Genomic DNA, 15,191 nt, shown 5'->3' with positions numbered 1-15,191 from the left:
TATCAATTTCTAGTCATTTAGTTTTTAAGATTGTCTATTTTTTGTAAGTTTTTTATTTCTAAGCTTTCAATTTTTTTCTCAAATATTAATTTTATGGTTGAAGTGACTAAGTTTATGCAAGTGGTCAAAACTCCACTGTTTAAAAATTTTGATTTTCTAAGATCTACATATTTTTGTTAATTTTTTCATATTTCAAAATTAATAACTTTTGTATTTCTCAGTTATTAAACTTCTAAATTTGGTATTTTAAGATAACGAACTTGAAAGTGTATTTTTTTAGATCAAAACTTCACAAATTTTTTTATTTTTCAGTTTTCTTTTTCAATTCTCAAATTTAATGCTTTGTGGTTTTCAGAATTTACGACTTTTTTTGAATATTTTGCAATCTTTACAATTTCAGTCTCTTAGATTTTTATGTTTGTAAATTCTAAAATTCATACTCTTTTATTCATGGTTTCACATTTTAGTCCTTAGATTTTTGTTGTTTTCTAAGATTTTAAAATTTATTTGGTAATTTTCTATGGATTAAATACTTAGTTTTTTTTTAATAAAAAACAGTCAGATTTCTAACTTTTCAGGTTACAAATTTTACTTTAGTTTCTGAGTTTGTTAATTTTTTAATATTTATTTAGATTTGTTAATACTTTTAATAACAATTACACAATAATTGTTTAGTTTTCTTAGTGATTGTGATGAATTTGTGATATTTTTCGTTCATTTTGCATCATATTGCAGATGACGTTATCGTAATTAATCGAAATCAATTAGAGGAAAATAAACTGTCCGGTATTACGGCTTGTCAATTCGGGCAGATTAATGTTGAAAATATTATTTATGCTGTAAAGATGAATGTTTAAAATTTGCTCAATCTGTTTGGGTTTAATTAGACGCAAAATAATCAAAGAGTTTTATTTTAACAAGCTCGCCATCAAGTTTACGAGCTTTGAAAAGGGCGTCCGTCCCGGGAGGTGTTGTGTACTTTCTTGAAGTTGTGCAATTAAAAAACTCGGCTATTAAGCAGTGAAATTGCGTGTTATAAAATATGCATTCGTTCATTATTAAGGACTATTAGTTAAGGAGTCGCTGTTCGTTTAGCCGCCGTCCTCGGTGGAGTTTTAAGCTTAGTTTTTCAAGTGGCGCTCTTATTAATAATTCACGCATCCCTGAAACGTTTAAGACAGCCGTTTTCCCGAACCCACAAATCTTTCCCAATTTAAGTTACCACACGCGACGTATTTTCTTATTTGCGTCGAGCGACCACCTGATCCAGGGGCCCCAACGTAAATCATCGTTTAGAATAACAACCCAAAATTCAAGTATGTTGTTCCCAAGTTTTTGCGACTTAATAGTTCGAAGATAATGCCGGCGCGGTTGCTACCAACTTAATAAAAACTATTCCCCCGAACGTGCAGCATTATGTCTGCATTCCTTCGACACCGATGCAGACATTGAGCAAATTGCAAATCTCTCGGAAAATGAACCGACTTGGGGGAAAGACCGGACCTTAACTGGCGGAAGTTTTCAATTTGTCGGAATATGTTAAGGAGGTTTCTACTCGAACGAAGCTCGGCCATATTTCATTATAAGCAAAGTTCGGAAAATCGCGGAAATCCGTCGTTTATTTTACGTTAGATTTAAAAAAAGTTCACAAAAGAAGCGGAGAAGAATGGAAAAAGCGCCGACAAAAGGCATTCAAGTCCGGTCGCGCGACCGAAAACTGTTTACAGGTACAGGTTTAATAAATTTCGACGATATCAGAAAAATTGCGAAATGGAACAATACGCGCACATATGCATTTGTGCAAATGCGTTCGGGATATATCCGGGAGTTATGAGAATAACAGACAAAGTAAAATTCTGCAAATGGGAGGTGCATGGAGCCAGCTGGGCGTGAAAAATTTGTGGCTTTACTTTCCGAGGAAATAAATGAGGATTTCGAAAGCTCGCGGTGCGCAAAACGACGATAAACAACTTTATTTATTTAAACTTTCTCAATGATAAATAAATTAAATTACACACTTAACCTGACGACAAACAACACAAACTCGACACAAAACACTTTTGTTTCTGTCGAAATAGAAAATAAACACAATATAATTTAAAAGGGAAGTTACAATCCTACAAGGGATTACAAAATGAATTATTTTTAAATTTTAAGAATTATTAGTTTTGTTAACTATGGTGTACTATTACACACGGCAGTGTTTTAGCATGTTATAGATTAGGAACATCGAATTAAAAAAAAAAATACTGAAGAAAATTAAAAACTAAACTAGTAGTACCTGATAAACCTGAAAATTAAAAATGCTCAAATTCAAAGTGCGATGGCTGAAAATGAAACAAAAAAATCTATACTTAATTTTTTAGAAACTCTTTTGTATTTAAAAATTGACTACCTAGAAACTATTGATAATTCTAAGAACTTAAATATTTGGGTAAGCATCTCAAAACTTTGGATTAAGAAACGTAAAAATTAGAAAATTAAAAAATTAAAATCTTAAAAATTTTCAAAGTCGAAATAAGACAAAGAATCTGAACTAACTTTTTTTAAACTGTTTTATATAGAAGAATAAAAAAAAGATTATAAAACCTAGCATATTGCTTTTAGAATCTTAAAAAGCAACAAGAATGTAAGAACAAAAAATGTAAAAATCTGAGAAGTGAATTCTTCGAATAAAAACTGAAAACTAAAAAGTTTAAGTAGGTATTTAAAGATTTAAGAAATTAAAATTATAGTAATTTGAGAAACTAAAATTTAATATTAGAAAATATAAAAAAGTGTGGGAAACTGATAGATTATTAAACTCAGAAAGCAAAAAATTAAAAAAATCTGAAAACAAAAATAACTATAAAACAAAAACTTTTTGACTTTAAATTTTCTGCACTGTTTTATGCAATTTTATAAGCCAAATTTCAATTTTTTCGATTTTTGTCATTTGGTGAATTTTTATCCGAAGTGTTCATATACCCAGCTAATAACTCCAAAACATTATTAATGTTTGTTATCGTTACAAAACACATTTTCAATGTTTTTAAAAAAAAGTCGTTGTTTTGCGATAAATAGTTACTGAAAAAATCGCTAGTCTATAATATGAAAATTTCAGAATCTAAAGTGAAAACTTAAGTTGCCTGCAAAAAATATTTGTTCAGACGTTACTGCTAAAACTCGATATTATTCCAAATTTTTCTTATCTCAGTTATTTTTTGTTTAACAATTTTGTTTTCTTGTTTCCAAATGCAAAAACGACAACAACAAAGTCTCTGCTTCTTTTGTGCTACAGTGTTTTTCCACTAAAAGAAAAGTGTCATTAAAAATCACCATTATGTTTATGATTGAAACTTTCCTTCTGAGTCAGCGATATTTTTTGAGATCTAGGCTATAAAACACAACATCCACGACATTGTCACGCCCATCAAACCTTAAAAATTTTCCATTTTATCGTGCAATTTTCGTGCTGAAAGCAATTTTTGCGTCCTTAGTTTAATTATGTTCTCTGTGTGGAAACGAGTGTCAACTTTGTACCAGTCCGCATCCTCGTTAAGCTTATTAAAGTGGAAAGCAACTCGGATACACAATCGACTCCAAGGTAATACCCCGTAAACAAATTGTTAAGTTTAACCAAGAGTAGGTGCTTTCAACGCTGTCAATAATGCGCCGCCAAAGTCTATTTGTTGAAAACTTGGCAGCAACTTTGTTGATTCCGCTGGACAAAGGATAACACTTAGATAATAACTGTCGTTCTCTATATCAGCACGGCCATCATCTATTCCCCGGTGTCGAATGTCCGGTCTCGTAACGTGCCGTCAGGATATAATTGCCGCTGAGACTTGACCGTACTTTCCAATTTTCGCCACGAAACTTTCGACGATTGTTCGAAAATTGCCAACCAAACTATTTAAGCCTAATTGCGCTGCGTTTACGCTCCCACGCAACTAAACTAATTCACTACTACGCTGCTGGATAGTTCTCTAATTCGGTTATATTGCTCGAAATGGGGCGAATTTCACTAACAGATTGCTGCTTTTTGTTCCATTTCATTCATAAATATTTGACGCAACACTTAACTGCTCGCATTAATATAAAGATAAGACTAGTATCCACAAAGAGCCTACTTTACGAGTTCATTTTATGTCAGACCTTTCTACAGAATTTTCTTTATTGCAGGTTAGACGTCGATTCTAATCCCCATCTAGATTTAAAACCGGCGCTGTTTAATAAACGTTTTTTTCGCCGCCATTTGCTGACTCTATCTGGTTTCCGGAGGATTCGTTTTATGGCTGCTGCACCATCTGTGTTTAGTTTCCAATAACGTTGATTCATGGCTTTAATTGTGTTTAAAAGGAAAAAAATTCCGATCAAGAGTGATCAATTCCAACCCCATAAAAGTTACAACGCTAATTAAATAAAAAACGGGAAGAGAATATTAAACTTTAAGCCAGAAAAAGTCAAGTTAGATCGAACTAACTTATCTAATCTTTGTTGGCTCATAAAAAAGTGGTTTTTTCGTTTCATTATTTGTGTTAATGTTTGCCAACAAGTCCATTAGAGGAATCCTCGTTCTGCAAATAATTTGATGTCTAAAGTTTCTCTCGACAAAATAAAAACTATCCGAAGTTTTATCACGGACTAATTAAGATAGCTGTGAGATATAAGCCTAGAAAAGTGTGTAAAAATGTCTCGGCGAGCTAATTGCCGTCGAAATTAAATTGGAAGTTGTGCATTGAAGAGGAAATTGAAAGCTCGCTAAACTTTTTTTATTACCAATGCTAAGTGCCGGAGGTGGTGGAAATCGATAATGAAATTAGCGTTTTCAGGAGTAAAAATAACGCCGAATAATTGCGGCTGAAGACCAATTAGTGCAAGAAAATTGGATTGAACGTCAACAATGTAGGATTCCGGTAGCAAGCATTTTATTCCGGTTAAGACGACGTGGCATCATAAACATAAGATTTGGAATCCGGAAGGATTGTGGAGTTATGACTCCCGGAGTGGCGAGTAAACTTGATGGGTGCTTGACCGTCCCACCGGAACATTTTTACTCACGATAATGCTCCAGGTTTACGGTTTTGCGAATTATTCATTCGGATTGGTTTACATGTGAAACGGCGGCTCGATTGTTGGGAAGGTTACCTCGACGATATTACAACAGACAAAAAACCGGAAGTTGGAAAAGAGAACGGGGGAATAATAAATGAAGACTCGAAAAGTTATGCAGAATTAATACGGATGAAGGAATAATTCGGGTTTTGTTCGGCGGGACAAAGACAAAAATTCTACCACAATAGCCGGGTTTGCTCCAGAATTTTCAACAATGATCGAGCCACTAGGGTTAAAGTGTTATTTTGGGTTAGAGAGAGAGAGAGAGAGAGAATGAAACCGTGTTTTTGCAACATTATTTCGTGCTTCAATCATTGCTTTAATTATAAAACTTTAAAAGCGTTCGTTTTTCCGACTGAAATCTCGCATGTCGCTAACGAGGCAGAATAATGCCGTCCGTGTTTTCCTACTGTTAAACACGATGTCAATAACGTAAAAAAGAGAGCCGTAGAAATTGTTACGTGACGAGGGTCAGATTTGTATGAAACGAAAACAGCACATTTAAAATTGTACCTTTTCGAAAGTTCTCGTCACGTAACAACTTTCCTCTGTCTCCAGACAATCGCCGCATTATTGCTATTTCTAGCAACAATTATCTCCCAGAACGTAAATTCGAAGTTTCTCCGCGTATTAAATTATGTCTTTGTTCCTCCTCATCCGAAAAGAATGAATCTTGAGGGGTTACGTGCATCGTCAGCCGCAACAAGACACAAATTAAAACTTTACAGTCGCAAAGGGAAAAAACGCTCTTATTGCTTTACTTTTTAACAATTCAGGCCAGTCGTTAATTACTTACACTTTCCGTTTTAAAACGGAATAAAACTTTTATTCTGATTAAACTTCAGGATGTGTATAAAAATGAGGAGATTTTCGTGGAGAATTAAGAAAAGTATAATTAGAAATTACTTTTGTGCGATTGAAATTTATTTCATTTCTACCACCCCTCGTGAACCTCTCGACACCTGTTTACCGCAATACGAAATTATTACTTGCAAGGGTAGTTTTAAATGAAGTTGTTGTAATAGACCCTTTGCGTCTCAGATGCGAATTTAGTTTGAATTTTAATTTCCCACGAGTCTATTGTTTATATGAGAGAGGAGTATATATCACTCATAAGATTTCAGGAATATGAAAACCAAATCTAGTATAAAATATTCTCGTAGACGAGTCTTGGAGTCGATTGGGCATGAAATGCAAATTGATACTGAATGTCAATGCTAGGGATCTAACTCACCAACTGCGGCTTGTGGTAGCTTTATTAATGAGGTACGACCTCTTTGATTAATTCACTGTTTCGCTCCTCTTTATAACAAACTTTACAAGACAAGAAATAGATGATACACGCAACGTGATGTTCCACAAGCTTTCCCGTGATTTTTCTTCTTCGGCACGTCGAACATAAATCAGCTTTGTGCTATTAAAGTAATCACGTTGTGTGTTTGATATCATAAATTTTTCGTTTTTTTTTGAGGGTAATTTATAATTGAGTGTAATGAGGCCTGGAAGTGATAGTGAAAGAATCAATCCTGCAAAGGTCGGCCATAAGTGGTAGTTATGCGTTTCAGAAACGGCCTAATCGAGCAATTCAGGCTTCTAGCTCGTTAGTCGAACGGCCTTTAGCACCGTTAGAAACGACGGCTTAACTTTTATTATGGCTTTTCAACGCTCGGTTTATGCCCCGGTGTAATTTACACCGGCCGACAACGCTGTCAAAAGAGCGCTAATGTATTTGTCAGTGTCAGAAGATATTGCGTCTTTTCTTCTTTCGGACGCTTATTTTTTGAATGGATCGTAAATAACTGAGATATTAAATGTCGATATCGATAGGCATGAATGCCATAAATTTCTCACGGGCCTGGCAGGTAGAGAGAAATATTGAAGCGGTTTGGATATTAATACTGGACAAGTTATTGTCCCTGGATGCCCCCCATTCTATCAACCAAATGCGATCGACCAAGAAACACATGTCATACACACCAAGGAGCAATTCCCATCTTAAAAATAATTTTATTCCATTTTTATGACGCTATACTCTAGTCACAACGCAGCGAACAACGCGAGCGGCCAATCAGAGTCAAGCATTGCACCACAGCGTCGTAACAGTATCATGGCTACAAGCATAAGCACTGTGTAATAGAAATCGCACTTTTCTCTTGGAGTGTTTTTGAATTTTCTCTAAATCAGCACCTGCTCTAGGTGCTTACTATCTCCAAGCCTCTCCTTATTATTTACTGCATATCTCAGCCCTAAAATTCAACATTGGCGAGTTTTATCGGCGCACCTCTTCGTCTGAATTTTGCGATACGCTCGTGCCTCAGGCATTAAAATTTCAGTCGTATCGCGTCGTCACACATAGAACGTAACTGAATATTGAGTACAGTCATAAAATATTTACGTGAATTTTGAGCTTTCACGCAAAGCTCACGACTGGAAAAAATCCCTCAATTAGAGTCTCGGGTGAGCAAATATTACATGTTCTGCGACTCTATCACAAGACATTTAGAACTAGAAATGAATTTATTAAAATTGCAATAACCGCAGTTTCAATAAATTTTAATTATCAGTCTAAACCGCAAATAAATAATTTGGTATTTACCCACAGCGTAGTTTCATTTGCAAATTAATTAATTTGAGGGAAATGTTTGTTCTCTTAGAAATCAGCAAATTTATCTGCAATTTTCGTCAAGGTTCACGGTGAATAAACCCACAATAAGACACTTTCGGTGCCTTTTGCCGACTAATCCCTTCCGAAAACAACATCATTAAACTTATTGACCCTTAGGACTCTTTCTCTGTAAATCAGTCAGTGGTGGAAGAGTCGATATTTCCTCTGCAGGTTTCCGATAGATCGCTATCTAAACAAATTGACGCGGTCGGAACGGTGACTTACATAATGCATGCCGGATCAGGACGGTAAGTAGGGATCTGTCTTGCCGATGGGGTGATGTATAGCTTTTACTTATTATTTGGGTGCCCGACACAATCTCGTTGACCCTTGACACTTTTCACGAGAATGAAACGGACAAGAGACTGATTTTATTCCTGCAAATGGCTTTGTTTCAGGATTTGTCACGTCCACTCTGCGTATACGAGCAAGAGATGAGGGTCTTTTTCAGCAAAATATGCATTTAAAGAATTCAAATTTTTGCTAATATCAATGATTTGATCGGTCGTCTCCTCTCCAGCAAATTGATTCGGATAAACTTTTACAGGCGTCACACAATTTCAACTTTCAATGAGGTTTAAAATCGATTCTTTCGATTATCTCCTCTTGGTCATAAGCGACAAACTTTTGTGGATGAGTCTCCAGTTATTAAAAAGGTTGTAACGAGGGTCTAGGGACAAAATTGACACTTGACATGTTAGTAACAGTTTATATTGAGGTTCGTGATTGTCCACCGTGACATTAATTCAACGAAGAGCTAAACCTACCTGTTATACGTCGCGTTATCACTTGATAAATTTTCAGATGTGACCTCTGCGACTTTATAATTTCGTCTGCAATAAAATTGGGGATGACACTGCAACGATTTTTCTAAATTAAAACGCCGGTTGTAATCCTTTACATTGTTACATTTTATGGAGCTTATCTCATTTTCCTGTTTCTTTTTAATCTCGTTCTGTGACGTAACGTGGAGGAATCGGAGAGAAAATATTAAGTTATTTTTTGTAATCGAATAAACCTGAAAAGTATAAAACTTGACGTGGAAGTTTCTCATTTTCATTAAAACTGAATCGGTTTTAATTACCATTTGCAATATTTCAGGAATCGCAAAGAAAAGCCACTATTGAGTTATCTCATACTTTTATTGTTCGGCGAGAATCCCAGCGGTGTCATTCCAAAGCCAGAACAATTTATATCATTTTAAATGATACGAAAGCCATGGGCCGCACGAACACTCCCAAAAAAGTAATAAAACCTTTATAGAATCGCCGATTTCGCACAACGCCGGGTAAATACATCATAGATGGACGTCCTAATTCATCATCATAAACACACCCCAACAGGAAACTTAATTATTAATTTTTCCTAACACACTTCCCATGTAAGAAAACGTCGCAAAGGTCACGTTGTAAAAAACCCTAATCGTAATTTACGACCATCCGAGACAAAATTACGCGAAACAGGTGCATAACACTCACTATTTTTCGCAAATTTGCGCGTCTGAAAATAGCGTTTCAGCACCGCTAACCGAATAAACTCCTTACAATTCATTAAAACTCGAGACGACCTGTTTCCACCTAATTGAATAAACACTCAGTAAGTTGCAGCTGTACGGTTTGCATTAGGCTTAATTCGACAAACATCTGCAATCGTTTCTCGCTTTCTACGCTCCGGAATATTAATAAACTACAAATAACTCATTACTCCGGAGAACCGGACTCTCAACGTCACTATGGCAACAGGAAGGATTTCTGGACCGGAAACACTGCAGGTGTAAAGTCAGCGAGGTGTCTTTTTCTCTTCAATGCGTTCGAAGGACATTTCCGGCGTTTAGATTCAATGGACAGAAATTTGCAAAACTCAACTTGCATATTAAAATAACTTTAAAAATTACAAATTAAATTAAATTTTTTCGGTGTAGGTAAACTCTTTTATACTCTGCAATTAATTAAAGGTTGGATTTATGTTCAGCGCAAAATTGGGAATTTTATTTTGCGTATCCTGCAAATCCGTACCTTTGCCATAGTGGCGAAGGCGTCTATCGATCACTTCCGGCTCGAGATGGGAGTGTTTAATTTATCCCTGCGATGGTGCATTAATCGAGATGCGCTCTTGGTGTTTTTTCGTGGTCGTTGGGGATTTTACGAGTTGTTTTAGTTCGAACGTCGCATAAACATACAAGCTTTTTTAATAAAATAGATGGAAGCCGGCGCTCGTTATCCCCACAAGTAGAATCGAAATTATGCTTTTATGTAAAAAACATGACTGAATAATTGCATACATAAACTAGCGACAAACTACAAATGAGACCATTCGCCAGACAAATGATTTTCTATCCGCTACATCGACTACATATTTTGTCAATAAATTCGCTCGTGATAAATTCGACTCGAGCTTGGAAAAAATTTTTGCCCAATTTGCACAGTCGTGATCAAATTTATCGTGTGGTAAGACGAGACATTCTTGACTTACACACTTTAAGCTATAAATTTGGCGAAATTCTAGAAATTCCACCAACTTATACTCGCCGCTATAAAATATTATGTGCCATATATATTACATTGTTAATCTTCATAAATAGCTAGGCTTGAGACAAATTTTTCGAGATCTTGTGAGATTTTCCAGAGGCTTTTAACAAATTAATTCGGGATTTATTTCCACTTTTTGACAAACTTTGCACGAATTTAGCAAAGGATTTTTCGCTGTTCGATATTATTCTTATATCGAATAAACTCAAATCCGGCGTAAAATCGCGTCCCCGGAATGAAATTAAAATTCTCCGGGACGAAAACATCTCAAGAAAAATACACACAGAGTTTAATTTAGTTTGCAGGCCTCGGCCGAATTGCTTTCAAATTAATTATTAATTTCGTTTTGCGTGCCCATAGAAATGGAAACAAAAAGACGAGTGTAGTCGAGTTGAAATTTCCAATTATGATAATTAGATAAAAAGTGTGCAATTCGCCGACCGAATAAAGTGTTAAGTTGCACAGAATTTAGAGAACTCACGCAGATAATCGTAGTTTTGGCGCTGAAATGGCGGAATTCTCTAGGAGACGAGTCCGGGCATTGTTAGTCGGAATGTTAGGAAGTGCTGTAACTGTCGTACCCAGAGGCTAAGTTATGACAGGGCCGTATCCGGCCCTCTGAATACCTAATGAACGAAGCTTTCTCGCAACTCGACTTTTTCCAATAACAGTATTTTTGCGTCTACGGTCAATTACAGCCCGCCAGATGGTCACAAAGTGCCATTATCGATTTTAATGTCGAATCTATTATCCCACCGCCAGATGGGCCAGTTTCACTCCTAGCTTATAGACAAGTTAATATAAACAAACACCAGGTAATCGATAGGAAACCGGAGCCAAGTTTCACAAACTTTAGCATCTTCATAAAACAAATCGGAAAAATCTCGTGTTACGTTTCATTATCTCATGATTAAATTCCTATTCCTGCACATAAATTTGCCCGGATGATTATAAATTCCCTTGTAAAAGCTTCATTACCCATAATTAACACTCCCACGGTACCCTTATCAAAAATTGAACCGTAAACCGTCCCACACGCCGTAAATTCCTGTCACACGTAAAAACTTTAGTAATTTTCATAAACTGCCGACTTACAAGCGTGAAAATTTTCATACAAATCGCCGGCTTAGCATATGTGAAACAAGCCTAAAGCTCGCCGGAAGTAAAAAATCGCCTCAAAGTTTTACGCATAATTCACTCGCGTTATGTAATTGAAACAGTTAAGCCGTCACTGGCAAGTGTAATTAGTGGGTGAATTAGCTCTTGAGTCGTTTTGAAGTTCCAGACGATCGATTAATTTTTTTCATAATTTTCACTAATTAGGCTAATTGAAAGACGCGTTTTTGCGTTTAGACGTCTCATTTTTTCTAATTTAATTAAACGAGAGACTTGACAAAAACCCTTGCACTTGTTTTAATTAATTTAAATTGTCTATTGCAAATACACAGCCAGACTTACCGCAAAGCCTCATGGTGGCACCGAGCGGGGACCTGAAACAGGAAAAATTCATTCGAGAAATGTCGCCAACTTTCATAAAGAAAATAATTACACGGAAGCCGTTTATTTGATTTTTACTTGTAGGAATTCAATTGCGAACTTTGGGAGAAGAGGAAATGTAGCGAAATTACACAAGTTGACGCACGTGCACCCTCTTTGATATATTGATAAGTTTCACACGTTAACTCGCTAGGGTTGAAGAGTTCAAAGCTTTGTTTCAAAGAGACCGAGTTTTAACTAGTTCTATCATAGACTCAGGCGAAATGAACAAAGAAGCAATAAAACCAAGAAAAAATTTCAAGATCAATTTCAGAGTCAGATAAACGCGTAATCTGACGCTTAGCTGCTTCAAAAGACAGCCGATTCTATTGATTAGACACTCAAATAAGCAGAAGGTGCTGAAAAGCACAAAAGTGTTTAAGCGGCAAGACACCGGATTATGCATTTGCACATCAAAGGTGAGGATTGAAAAATCCTATTCCATTCAAAATTAAAATACCAAGAAATGCCGAGTTTTTAATATCACAGGAAATTGTTGCGAAGTAATAAAGCTTGCAAAAAAGTTGAGAAAAATTCTTAGTTTAAATTGAATAGCTGTGTGGAGAACGGCAACAATCGCAAAAATTAAAGTTTTGGATTAAGCAACAACATATTTTACACAACTCTTGCAATAAGATTCAAACTTCAGTCTTCTGTCCAATTTAATATAAAATCGCACAAAAAAAATTGTTAATAATTGATTTAAAAAAAAATTGTTTTTCATTCAGCAACTCAATTAAAAATTTAAAAAAAAATTGCATCCTGACCAATAGAAAAGATAGACAAACTATAAAACAGTCAACACATTATTATAAAATCACATGCAAAAAATTGTTAACTGATTTTTAATTATTTAAAAGTTAGATGAATTTATTAAAGTTTAAAAACAATTACCATTTTCTATTCAACATCTCAGTTAGAAATTTGAATAAATTTTGCATTCTGACAAATGAAAAAGAAAGACAAAACTGTAAAACAGTTTAAAAAACATTGAAGTATAAACCACTTCGCAGACAAAAAAATCTAAACTGATTTTAAATTATTTAAGAGTTAGAAGAGCTCAAAGTTAAAAAAATTGCTTTTTTCTGTTCAGCTATTTAATTAGAAATTTGAAAAGATGTTGTATCCTGACAAATAAAAAAGAAAGACAAATTGTAAAAAAGTTTGTAAAACATTATTGAAGTGGTTTTAGAACTTTCAGTGACAAGATAATTCCAAATCTGGCGGAATAAATTTGTTCGGTTTGCTGATTTCAGAAATATTGACAGAGTCTTTCAGTTCAAATTGAATTTTGCTGCGCCAGAATTTAAAAAACAAGAAACACAACACATTCAACTAACGCAATAAAAGTTACTATGTAATTTTTTAGCTATAATATTTTATTTCTGTATTAAAAATTATTCATCGATTATCTTTTCACTTTTATTTCTTATTATTTTTGTAGCCTTGCATGAGCTTGTTCAATTCTATTTGTCTCTTGGGCAATTACACGCTTCCCCTTCATAACCCGCAAAAATTCAACGCAATGTTCATCCATTTATTTTTATCTCTTGTCGCAGTTCAGTCGTATTTACTTTAATAAATTCAAAAGTATTGGAACAGTAGCATATTTTCAAACTGTTTTATTATGTTAGTGCTTGACTATTATGTAATAAATATTGTGTAAACAATTTACCGTTTATGTTCGATTTTCCTAACAGTCTCAATAAAATAAAATTTTATTTTCAACGAAATGTCTTGTTTTCCCTTTAAAACCGAATTAATAAATATTTGACATTTAACAGAAAAACGGTCAAAATAATTTGGTTTGTCGACGTGCAAGACGCATTTCCCACTTACCACCCCAAATAAATTTCCACGTCTAATGGCCGTATTGAATAAACCAGCAGCTATAGGTAATTGTGATCGCGATAAATTTAAAACGTTGTATTTTACGAGACCGTCAATCGAGGTCATTAGATATAACGGTTTCGAAATCGAATCGCAAACGGGGAGGTGATTATCGGCCTGTTTTTGCCATCAGGCCCTTGAGACCGTCATGGCGTCGATCATATCGCGGGGATTCGTCGAAAATGTAAATCACACGGATGGAAATTGCACTCCTTAGCATCGTGATGTGCTCTCTGCATCGCCCTTTTTACGCTTTTTTAACGATGTTCAGTTTGCATCGCGAGCTGATTTTTTTATTATTGTTTTCCCGACGACGGTGGGATTTACACTTCTTTGTAATCTTATTTTATCTAGTTTTATTATTCGGATGGTGGAGAAAACGGAGCCTGGCGAAATATCGCACGTTATTCACATACGTTTTTTGGGATATTTGCACGAGATTTTGCTTTTATTTCAATCTTTAAGCGCGGGAATTTTCCCGAAACGTGTCGAGGCAATTTTCTGGGTGATAGCTACTACAAGTGCCGCAAATGAAGATGATAAAGAGGGAGATTGTGCAAAGGATATAAAAAGATTACACATCGATAAACTTATAAAAAGGATGAAGGAAATTCACTGAAATCAGGTGCCCAAAAGTCCTCACTAAAATTTCACTGTAAAACTGATAACAAATACAAATATTGTTCACACAGGAACGTTTATAAAGTAACATAATTTTCAGAAATAATACTAGAAATGAAATTATGACGAGTTTATTAAGTAGATATTTGAAACTTTTAGTAAAACCGCATAGTCTATAAGCGCATTGAAATCGTGAAAACTGAAATTTTATACTCATACATAAGCTGATAAAATAAAGTTAAGTCTTCGAGAACAAATATAAAACTTTGAATATATGCTTTCCTATTCTTTCATTTTCGGTGCACAATTTACATTTTCCTGAAAGTGCACTTTTGTAGCCTAATCTGCAAGCTCAGAACATGGATATTTTTTGCTCGTCCTTATCGAAATATTAGCCGCTTAATTAAGCCGCCTGCAGTGCATACGTCCCGAATTAATAACGCAATTAATAGAAAATAATTCGGGCGGGGAAAGCGAAACGACGCCCCGACGCCGCTCATAACAATCCTAATTAAATTTAAACGCGTAGGTGAAATAAAGTTAATTAGAACAACAGACGTAAGAAACGGGGGAGAACTTGTCGGTCATAATTTACATTTAATGACCTTTATTTACAACCGGACGTTTTTTATGAGTGCATCTCGGAAATAAAAATTTTGGTGGTCAAAACCGCCCTTGCGTTATTTTATTCAATTTTAATTGGGAGTTTAAATTTCGCGACACGTTTTGATTAAATTTGTTTAGGAGGAATTTACACGGATGTGCGGTGCGTTTTTTAATCATTAGAGATGCTCGAGGTATTTTTATGGAGGTGATTAATCCAATATTTGTGCTAAGTCGGCAGGAGATTTTTT

At 35.1% G+C, this 15,191-nt stretch overlaps 1 protein-coding gene across 1 annotated transcript in view; it reads right to left on the bottom strand.

The window, feature by feature from the left end:
* LOC123013245 (neuroligin-4, X-linked-like) overlaps positions 1–15,191 on the bottom strand; it is a 105,393-nt gene that overhangs the window by 69,143 nt on the left and 21,059 nt on the right. The window contains exon 2 of the mRNA XM_044411668.1: positions 11,749–11,780. The gene's annotated coding sequence lies outside the window, so the exon portion shown is untranslated. The remainder of the gene's footprint in view (positions 1–11,748; positions 11,781–15,191) is intronic.

This window comes from Tribolium madens, unplaced genomic scaffold (assembly GCF_015345945.1).
Source record: "Tribolium madens isolate multiple individuals breed KSU strain unplaced genomic scaffold, Tmad_KSU_1.1 Scaffold_96;HRSCAF=242;Tcas5.2_LG5, whole genome shotgun sequence".
Classification (NCBI taxonomy): domain Eukaryota; kingdom Metazoa; phylum Arthropoda; class Insecta; order Coleoptera; family Tenebrionidae; genus Tribolium; species Tribolium madens.
Note: the sequence above shows the minus strand (reverse complement) of the source record. Positions and strands in the feature narration are given on the sequence as shown.